Source organism: Vicia villosa, linkage group LG1, assembly GCF_029867415.1.
Source record: "Vicia villosa cultivar HV-30 ecotype Madison, WI linkage group LG1, Vvil1.0, whole genome shotgun sequence".
Lineage (NCBI taxonomy): Eukaryota > Viridiplantae > Streptophyta > Magnoliopsida > Fabales > Fabaceae > Vicia > Vicia villosa.
Window position 1 is genome coordinate 116,335,614 of NC_081180.1, and position 12,026 is coordinate 116,347,639.

Genomic DNA, 12,026 nt, shown 5'->3' on the forward strand with positions numbered 1-12,026 from the left:
CGATGTCTCTCTATGCACCGTGTCATGGTTTTCCATATCACATAATTTACAAGTGCACTACCAAGCTTTTACCACTTGCTATGAGGTTTAGAAAAAGGCTAGGAAAGTATTCTTCAACGATGTTCATTATTTCTAATGTGTCATCCTTAACCACAACTCTTTTAAATTAGAGAATATGGATATGCAAGCTTATCTTAGTAAGCTTGACTCATTTAAGGCTAATTTTTCATACCTAATGCCTTTTACAAATGATGCATCTGCTCACGCCGACCAACACAACAAGTTTTTCATGATCATGGCACTTGTTGCACTGCCACCAGAACTCGATTCTATATGTAACTAGATTTTATCGGGATCCATTGTTCCTAATTATGAATCGGTTGCTTAACAATTGTTGCGCTTGGCTACACCTCATGCTTTTGGACTAGTTTTTACTCCATCTCCCGCTGAAACATTTGCTCTTACTTCCCACTATCAAGTCTGTGGGGGAAGAAATGGAGAACTTGGTGGCCAATGTCATGGTATTCGTTGTAACTAATGCAATCACTACGAACATATTGAAATTGAATATCGTACAAAGGCAAGAGAACAACAACCACAACCTAGGGTTTCTACTGTTGCTTAACTGAACACCAAAGATGTTACTATTTTGGTCATTAATTACAATGTGTTCCTTCAGTTCAAAGCATCCGATCAACCATCATATTTTGCCATTATTATTGAGTCTGGTAATCTTGTAGTCTTTGTCTCTACATCTTCCTCCTTTGGTCTTTGGGTACGTGACTATGGTGCCTTTGATCATATGAATGATAATAAATATCTTTTATCTCATTTGTCTTATTTTGGTTCTTTTCCTTCGGTCACTGTGGCAGATGTCTCTAAAATCAAAACTTAAGACCTTGGTCAAGCTCACCCACTTCCAATCTTGCCTTTAGATTATGTGCTATATATTCTTGGTTGACCTTTCAATTTAATACGTGTTAACAAGCTCACTTGTACCCTTGTTTGTTCATTTATTTTTATTGATAATTTTGTTTATGTTCAAGATTGATGTATTGGATGGACGACTGGAGCAGGGAGTAAGTATAGATGATTATATCATCTATCACCACTGGTGTCATGTGCTTTTGTTGCTTCTCAAAGTCTTACACATCAACATTTGGGTCACCCTAACCTTAATAAAATGCATATTTAATTTCAATTTTTTCTAAGCTTTCGTCATTTAAGTGCCACTCGTGTCAATTAAGAAAACATACGTGTCACCTTTTTCTTTAGTTCATTCTAGTATTTGGGTCATAGTCGTGTCAAGTCAACTTTAGGTTATTATTATTTTTTTAACTTACATCGGTAATTTTTGTGATGTACTTGGTTATTTTTAATGAAATATAGTTCAGATTTTTTTCATATATTCCAAGAATTTCCGAAACTAAGAACCAGTTCGACACTTTCATTTAATTTTTATGCACTGATAGTGCTCATGAATATGTTTCATCCTAGTTTCAATATTTCTTAACATCAAAATGGATTATTCATCAATCATCATCGGCTCATATACCACAACAAAACGGTGTCGATGAACAGAAGAATCAACACTTAGTTGAAACCATGAAGACTATTTTACTTCACCACAACGTCCCTTCTCATTTTTAGAATGATGCTCTTATCAAAACTTATCACCTTATCAATCGAATGCCTTCTCTGGTCCTTTAAAATCAAATTCTATATTGTATCTTTAATGCGCAATATGATCTCTACCTCATTCCTTTTTGTGTCTTTGGTTACAAATGTTGTATTCATGACCTCAAATATATTTTGATAGGCTACTCACGTAAATGTTGAAGTATTACTTAAAACCTTTATTGATGAAGAGAAATAAGACATATTTTGAGATTGCAAAACATTAGGAAGCTGAAAAGCTGCAAGAATGTTCGGTTTGGATGGTTCACAGATTTATGGTTTGACCGGTTCGGTTTGTAGATCAATTATTTAATATTAGAATATTGGATATATATATTAATTTAGAAAATAGTTTAAATTAATATAAAATATATTATAAGATATCTATAACATTTTATTCTAATAATTAATCAGTTGTATTTTGTGCTTTGTATGTTGGGTTTTAGTAATTATAAATATGTATCTCTTCAGTTTTTTATAGTGTGACAATTTTAGAGTTTATAGCAAAAAGGTAAAGCAAAATGTTTAAGGTCTTCTTAAGGGAAAACTTATAAAGGCAAGGGTTTTGAGAAACCTTTGAAGTTATCTAAAGGGATTGGGAAACCGTTGTTTACACCTTGAGTTTGTGTGCTTACATTATTGAGAATTGGAGAGGTTGGAAAACACTTGAGTAGAAAATAGATATTTGTTCCTGGGATCCTTCACGGTTTGTTCTTGGGAACTCTGAAGGCGAAGGCTATTTTTTGTAATTCATTTGTAATATCTTGTAACAACTTTTCTGAATATACTGAGTTAGAGAGCTGCTCTTTACCCGTAGTAGATATTTTGGTCGAACTGGGTAAATAGATCTTTCGCCTTTTTTCGCCTTATTCTGTTATATTCTCTGCTTATTGATTATTATTGCTGAAGACCATTTATTTTAGTTTCCACTGTTCTTTGCCTCACATATCAAAGTGTTGATTGAAAATTAACCTTGTCATTATCACAATAGTATACAAAAAGGATGATGTTGTTTTTGTCCCCAACTTCAACGATACATTTCTTCCTTCGATGTTACATTCTTTGAAACATTCTAATTTTTCTCTGCCTCTGTGTCCTTTAATAAGAAATGTACTTCATATGTTTGAGATATCTCTTCTATCATCCACACACCCATTTCATCCCCACACCTTCAAAGTTATATGAGTTACAATAAAATTATCACTAAACATTATTTGTAACAAGATGACTTGAGGGAGTTAGATGAGATTTTCCCTCACAAACGAATAGTATCTACGATCCCTAACTCGAGTATCATTTTTGTTGTAAAATTGATAGAATAATTAAAACCACTTTAAAAGAATTATTCATAGCTCAATCATCACATCAAAGAGTGTGATGTGTGGGACAAAGAACAATGACAACCAGACAAATGACCTCAAATAATAATAATAATAATAATAATAATAATAATAGGAAAGAACATATGATATTCGCTTAACCAGTTCGATCAAATTAATTTACATCTAGAGAGAGAGAGATAGAGAAGCTCTCCAATTTACTATACTTCAAAATTTGTTACAATAGATTAAAGGGTTAAATAGACAATGCCCCCTACCATTAGGGCGAGATTCGGTTTTGCCCCCTTGAAAAAAAAATTGATCCGCCCCTTATAAAACCAAAACATCAATTTTACCACACCCTATTACCACATATGCTGACTGTGTAGTTGACTAAGGCACATTTATATTTTTTTTATGCTGACTGTGTAATAAATAGACACATGTGGCATATTTTAATTGGAAACAAATTAAAAGATCAGAATACAATTTTTTGGCTGATTCTCTTCTTCATCTCTATCTCTTGGTGCTGGTGCCAGCAAGAACAAGAATAAGAATGGCGCTCTTCCATGATTCTCGTTCCTCCAACCATCTTTTAGTTTTTGCAGCAAATGACCTTTCATGGAAGGTAGGACGACTATATGTTGTTAGTTCTTCATCAGTGCGATGCTGATTGGGAATGGTTTTTATCTTTGCATGTCAGTAAAGCAAGGAATAAAGTGAAAGTGTTCCACCTGCTCTACAAATGTTAGTTTTGTAAAAATTTGTTGCAGCTCAGAAGTCTGAAAGTAGCATACCTGTCTAATGATCTATATGCGATGCGAGTATATTTATTTACAGTCATGGAATCTTAATAATTGATATCAATAAAATTAGTCAATTTATAACCAGACATCACCCATTCTATACAAAACTATGAGCTACTTCGTTACAACATTTATATATACGAAAAGCAAGTGATATCTTTTGTAGATTTACTGTTCTGTATGTTGTCGCTAGTAATGTCAGGTGTGTTATTCAATGAGTTATCAATTTTCTTGCAACACTAACAAATTCATGTTCTTTGTTATTTGGTTCCTTGTTTGATCAAGTGACTCAAACCCAAAAACAGAGGTTCGAGTTTCTTTGAGTTCTGATATAGCTGGTATGACTAATACCTCAACATGTAAAGAATTGAGCGCCTATAACAAGCTACTGAGTGTCTGGACAAGTGTGAGAAAGTTGTTGAAACAGGGGAAGGAGATGCATAACTTTGTTCTTAAAGAAGGACTTTTAACGAATGTAGTTGTAGGAAGCACTTTGATTGATATGTATGCTAACTTTGGGTCAATCAAGGAAGCGGAGTCAATATTTGAATACATGTTAGATAGAGATATCATGGTATGGAATTCACTAATTGTTGGGTATAATCTAGTTGTTGATTTTCAGTCAGCATTTTCTACCTTAAGAGAAATTTGGGTAGATGAACATAGGCCAAATTATATAACTTTAGTGAGTGTTCTTCCTATATGCACTCAATTAGGAGCTCTTAGACAGGGAAAGGAAATCCATGGTTATGCAACCAAAAGTTTTCCGGGCTTAAATGTTTCTGTTGGAAATTCGCTAATAGATATGTACAGCAAATGCGGATTTTTAGAACTCGGAGTGAAGGTCTTCAACCAAATGATGGTAAAGAATGTAATAACATATAACACTATGATATCTGCTTGTTGAGCTCATGGCCTAGGAGAAAAGGGTTTGGCATTCTATGAGCAAATGAAGGAAGCAGGAATTAAACCAAATAAAGTCACTTTTATTTCACTGCTATTTTTGGTGATGAAAAGTGAAGATTATATGCTGGATAATCTGGGATTTTGTTCCCATGCAGTACACCATGATGTTCTTTAGATTCCATGTAGTACACCATGATGTTCCTTTAGATTCCATCTTTCTTTATTACACAGTCAGCATAAAAAAAAATATATAAAAGTGCCTTAGTCAACTACACAGTCAGCATCTGTGGTAATAGGGTATGGTAAAATTGATGTTTTGGTTTTATAAGGGGCAGATCAAAAAAAAAAACTTCAAGGGGGCAAAACCGAATCTCACCCTAATGACAGGGAGGCATTGTATATTTAACCCTAGATTAAAATATGAGTTACAATAAAATAACCTTCAAAGTTCCGAAGAACAAACAATGTTTTCTACCCACGAGTTTCCTAATCTCTCAAACTCTCAATATATGAATCACATAAACCTAAGGTGTTTAAAGTTTTTACAAACCACCTTTGAATCCATCTACTTTCAAATGCCTCCATGAATATCCTTGTTTCTCAATTTTGCAACTCTTTAGCCATATTCAAAGAATAACTCCCAGGGTCAACATAACGTTTCCTTTGAGATGGTATAATTTCACTCCTTACCTTATCACGATTCAAAGGAAAATTATAGGCGTCTGTAACTATTTCTTAACTACTACTAGTATGCTTAGTAGGAAATTCTACCTCAAACTGAGTTTTCTCCACCATAGTTTCTAAAAATTTCATCCCTATGTCTTTACCCTTCTTCCCTTGACGAGACTTTATAAAAGTAATACATCTGCCATTGATAAAATTTGATCCCTATGTCTTTACCCTTCTTCCCAACAACTCATAAATATTCCTTACTCCAAGTTTCCTACTACAAAGTACCATGGGTGCTTGAAAATTTACTTATAAATGAATATATGTCAACTAAGTAAGTTTCTTTGACACTAGCCTTACCCTAAAACTCAATGACAACTTAGCAATCATATGCATTTTTATCTCATGTATTTTGCAAAACACATGAAATTGCTCTGAAACAATATTTAGGCATTCATCATGCCTTGACCTCAAATCACATAGCTTATTCTTGTCATGAAAGTCTTCAGTAGCTAATGATTAATGAACAACAACATTGGAACCTTCTAAAATATATAAACCACATATTTTAGACCCTTTAATTGTGATCACTTCACCATGTAAAATCTTTAACACTCTATGTTCAACTCTAGTTCAATAGCCTAGATCATTAAACATGCTTATGAATAACAAATTTCGTCTAAGTTCAAGAACATACCTCATGTTGTGAAGTAGAAACTCACAGTCATCGAGCATTTTAACTATGACTGTACCAATACCATGAACCTTGAAGCCTTATTGTCACCAAGGAGTACTACCCCATATTGCTCCAACTTCAAAGTCTCAAAGTATTTTTTTTGGACACATGTGATAAGAGCAACCTAAGCCCACCATGATCCAACCGTCTTCAATCTCCAAACTTGACACCACTAGTATATCAACACTCTTATAACTATCCTCATATGAAGAAACTACAGGCTGAACATAATCATCATTTTTCTTCCTCCCATGACAATCCCTCATGAAGTGATCGATTTCTGACAATTAAAATATTTTACCTTTGACTCGTCAAATCTCTTTGATTTGGACACCCCTCTATTCCCACTTCCTCCTCTTGAGAGACTTAACCCTTCACCACTATCATTAATATTCAAATCTTTCAACTTTAAATTTTTTTAGATCTCACTACCATTCATACTTCCTCTAAAGTAATAGGATCTTCCTTATCATAAAAAAATGACATCCTTAAAGTTCTCAAAGGATCTGCATTATAAGCTCAACAAGAGTATAGCCTTATCATCATCTTCAATCTTCACATCAATATTCTCAAGATCATCAATAATCGTTTGAAATTCTCTCAATTGATCCATTATGGATTTTTTTGTCCACCATTCAGAATGAGCATAATTATTATTTTAGACACAACCTGCGAGTTAAAGACTTGGTCATATACAATAATTCATGTTTGTCTTATATTGAAGTCGTGGTATGCTCCTTAGAAACTTCCCTTAAAATTTTATCCTCGAGGCCCAAGATAATAGCATTCATAGCCTTATCCACCATCTCAATTTTCTCTATTTTTGTTAGGTTGTCAAAATGTTTACCAATCCCTTTGATAACTTTGAAAGCCTGTCAAATCCCTATAATATAATTCTAAAGAATTTTACCATTTGCTTCTAAGTAGAATTTTTACCTTATGCAACTTGCCTGTCTTAATAACAAATGAAAGAAAAAAACCATATTCATAACCAACAAAACATTAATAGACCCAAGATATGACACATTAACAAACGGATCCGCAAACAAGCTCGAAAGTGTGTTAGATATATCATTTTTCCTTGTCTTTTCTCACTTTAGATTTTAAGGAATATTTCAACAGTTTTAATATTCATGATCATTTTAAAATATGTTAAATGTGATAGTTATCTTATTTTTTGTTACTAAGTATACTTTGATACTAAGGAATATAATATTAAAGTATACAACGAAAGGCACGAGACAAATATTGTATTCAATATACATATAAAAGTAAAATTATAATTGTGCACGTGATTATTATCACGTAAATTTTACGTCATATCACGAGACATTCTAGTCACTTGAGTGATAGTGACAAGTTGCTAGATTCTCCTCTCCGACATTTCAGAAACTTTCAAAAGTCTCTTCTCTTCACCAAATGTCGTATTTCCAAAGCATTATCCCTTCACTCATTTCCATCTGCATGACTCGTAGAGTACCTAATTAACCTACTTTATAATCTTCGTGTCGTAGACAATATTATAAATAATATTACAAATGAAACACTTTAAAAATAAATGAAACACTTTTAAAATAATATATACGTAGACAGTTTATATACATTAATCATTAATTATCATAAGATAATATGTGTGTTAAGTTAGCATATTTTGTATAAAATATTTATTTTAAAAAGAGAAATGCTAATGGATGTCTTAAGAACCTTCTTTAAAAAAATTAATTTTTTTATTGAAATTATTATAGTCAATGTAAGAAAAATTAAAATATTTAATTGATTTGCCTAAAACTCTTCCTAAAACCTTTGTCATCTCATCCAAGGACTATTGAGTGATTTTTTTTAATACGGCTTTTAAAGCCTAATTTAGCGGACATTAGTACTAATTTTGTTTGGCTTTTGGCCAGTCTACTATCTAGCAATCAAAACAATAGTCCTGCACAATTACATTATTGTCCTTCCTTTTTAACTAATTTTCTCCTCAAGGATTAGTTTGGTCATTTCATAAACCAACTATTTTTCTACACTTCCCACATATCCTCACCTTTTCCTTTTCTTCTTTTCATTCAAATTTCAAATTTCCCCCCACATTTCTTTTTCTTACACTTACTTTCTTACATTTCAACTTTCTTATTCATATTTATTTTCTTATTTTTCTTACACTACTCTTATTCTATCTCACTTCTCTCTCCACATTTATTTTTCATTTCATTTCTACTTACTTTTCTCTCTTTTTCTCTCTTGCATTTTTCTCTCCAATATTTTCACTTTTATTTTAATTTTTTCGCTCACAATTTTAATAAATTGAATTAACATAATTATTAAAAAAATTATTTTCAAATGTCAAAATGATTCATAATTATTAAAAAAATTATTTTCACATGTCAAAATTCCTACTTTTCTCACGGATCACTATGAACAAAATACATATTTTGTTTTAGTTGACATTATACTTATTTGAGACACAAAATTTTTATTTTCAAATGTCAAAATTTTCTATTTTTCTCACGGGGCACTATCAATAAAATAATCATTTTATTTTAATTAATAATTATCTTTATTTGAGACACAATTTTTATTTTCAAATATTCAAATTAAATTTAAATTATTATTATTCATTTTATAATTAAATAACTCATTTCAAATTTAGATGTATATTTAAATAAAATCTATATTGTATTAAATAAATTTGTAACAGGACACGATCAGTTAAATTTACGCAAATTTCTTTTTGATAAATATTGCTTTCAATATGCATTTGAATACAAATTAACTATACAAAATTATTTTAACCTATACAAACTCATGAATATCTAATTTTTTATATAATTATACTTATCATTCAATATTCTAAATATCTAAACAAACTATATATATAACGCACGGGTAGTTTACTAGTTAACTAGATAATTTCTCAAAGCCACGAGCTCCTTGTTCTAGGAGTATAGGATATGGACACAATTATTGTTGTTTTGCAACAAAGTAAGACGTTACAAAGGCAGCTTTTGCTTTTATAAATAGCAGACTCCCAAGCATCACACTGTGTCTTGCAGGTGCCACTTTGCTTCTTGGTTGGTTGGTTTGTTTGTTTTTCCTTTTCCTTTTCACACACTTCAACATGGCTCTCTCCCTTTCCCTCACCATCACCACTCTCCTTTCCCTTTTCTCCCTTTTCCTTCTACACACCCATGCCAACCCATTCCGTTCCATTCACCACCACAACCACCCTCACTTCGCCACTCACAACTACAGAGACGCTCTCACCAAGTCCATTCTCTTTTTCCAAGGCCAGAGATCAGGGAAACTTCCGCCTAACCAGAGAATCTCTTGGAGAAGAGACTCTGGTCTTTCTGATGGCTCAGCATTGCATGTATGTAAACAAATTTCTAGTGCTTTTTTTTTTTGTAACTTTTTGTGCTTATTTTTGGTTTAAATGTACAATGTAGGTTGATTTGGTTGGAGGGTACTATGATGCTGGTGACAATGTCAAGTTTGGTTTTCCTATGGCTTTTACTACCACTATGCTTTCATGGAGTGTTATTGAGTTTGGTGGGTTGATGAAAAGTGAGTTGCCCAATGCTAAAGAAGCTGTTCGTTGAGCTACTGATTATCTTCTTAAAGCCACTGCACATCCAAACATCATTTATGTTCAGGTTAGTGATTTTGTAGTTTTTTTGTGAAGAAAAAACAGAGGAAATGAGGTTGATTTTTGTGTTTTGTATTTTTTTTAGGTGGGAGATGCTAAAAAGGACCATGCTTGTTGGGAGAGACCAGAAGACATGGACACACCAAGAAGTGTTTTTAAGGTTGATGCAAACGCACCTGGTTCTGAAGTTGCTGCGGAAACTGCTGCGGCATTAGCAGCTGCTTCTTTAGTTTTCAGAAGAAGTGATCCAACATACGCTAAGATTTTAGTTAGAAGGGCCATCAGGGTAAGCCTTTGATTCATATAAAATTGAAAATTTTCTTTCTTTTGCATAAAATCTGAGACTGGAATTGTTTTTGGGTTTATAGGTTTTTCAGTTTGCTGATAAACACAGAGGATCTTACAGCAATGCCTTGAAACCCTTTGTGTGTCCATTTTACTGTTCTTACTCAGGTTATCAGGTAAAGTTTTGATTTTTACAATTTTACTATTGTGGCCTTTTTCTTAGTCATACTCAAAAGTATAGTATGGTACCGATGATGATTGGTATGTTGATGATAAATTTGTTAGGATGAGTTGTTGTGGGGTGCTGCTTGGCTCCACAAGGCCACAAAGAATCCAATGTATCTAAAATACATTCAACTTAATGGTCAAATCCTAGGAGCTGCAGAGTTTGACAATACATTTGGTTGGGATAACAAACATGTTGGAGCAAGGATACTTCTTTCAAAGGTATCATTACATAGTAACAAACAAATTAACAAAAAAATGGTTTGATCTAAGCTTACATTTTTTTTGTTGGTTTTATGTGATATTAGGAATTTCTAGTTCAAAATGTGAAATCCCTCCACGACTACAAGGGTCATTCAGACAACTTTGTTTGTTCTTTGATTCCTGGAGCTGGTTCCTCATCTGCACAATATACCCCAGGTAAAGTAAAGTACCTTATCTTTTCTCACCATAATTTAACTCATGTGGTCCAAATTGTAACTTTTTTTGAGGTTGTATAAAACTTTACAGGTGGACTTTTGTTCAAGATGAGTGATAGTAACATGCAGTATGTCACATCCACTACCTTCTTACTTGTAACATATGCCAAATATTTAACCAAATCACATACAGTTGTGAATTGTGGTGGTACCACTGTAACACCAAAGAGACTCAGAACCTTGGCCAAAAAACAGGTAAAAAATAATTTCCAAAAAATTATAATAATAAGTTGAAATATAATTTTTTTATAACTTTTGGAATTTTTTTTTATTAGGTGGATTATTTGCTGGGAGATAACCCATTGAAGATGTCATATATGGTTGGCTATGGACCAAGGTATCCACAAAGGATACACCACAGAGGATCATCACTTCCTTCAATGGCTGTACATCCGGGAAAGATCCAGTGTTCTGCCGGGTTTGGTGTGATGAATTCACAATCGCCAAATCCTAACATTCTAATTGGTGCTGTTGTTGGTGGACCAGATCAGCATGATAGGTTTCCAGATAAACGGTCTGATTATGAACAATCCGAGCCAGCCACTTATGTTAATGCACCACTTGTTGGAACACTGGCTTATCTTGCACACTCATTTGGTCAACTTTAGGTCCAACTTGTTTGGGTGAATCTGATTATGATGTCTTAGTTTTAAGGTTTCACTAATTTGGTTAGTAGTTATAATTAGTTAGATTTCTTAGGAGAAGCTTTTAAAAGCTCCCATATGTTATGTTATTGTTAAGTGGCATATATGTCAAGTTATGATGTTAAAAAAATATCAAGAATTTGAATGTTTAAAGCAAATCTCAACTGTAAAAGTGGTTAGTTTTGCTTGTTTTTTGTGCGTTATTATCAACTTTCAAGATATTGTGGTGAGGACAAAAGGATAAAATAAAGTTAGGGGATAAAGACATTGGTGAACAAAAAAAGTTTATTACTACGATGATTTTTTCCTAGATAATTGGAACTAATCCTTTGTTAAAGTACACTTTGTATAAAAAAATATAAAATGTATCTTTGACCAAACTGAAAAACTTTTCCAGCGCCGAATAGCTGAAGATTCTCCTCGAGCAACATGGAAAATTGGTTGAAATTGTCACCCTTGTGGTGTGAAATGGGAAATGTTGTCCTGTTCATCATAGATTTTAATACAAAAGTTTATCAACAAGTTGAATTACCCCTATTCCTTCAATGGTAAATGAGAAATGAAATTGCTTTATCAAGCGGCTAGTAATGTTTCACTATGTGTGCTTGAACTTGTTGGACAGTTAGTATAATTTGCT

At 32.9% G+C, this 12,026-nt stretch overlaps 1 pseudogene; it reads left to right on the forward strand.

Moving 5' to 3' along the window:
• The first annotated feature begins 9,023 nt into the window (after nt 1-9,023).
• LOC131615034 (endoglucanase 17-like) lies at nt 9,024-11,654 on the forward strand (annotated as a pseudogene).
• The last annotated feature ends 372 nt before the right edge of the window (nt 11,655-12,026 follow it).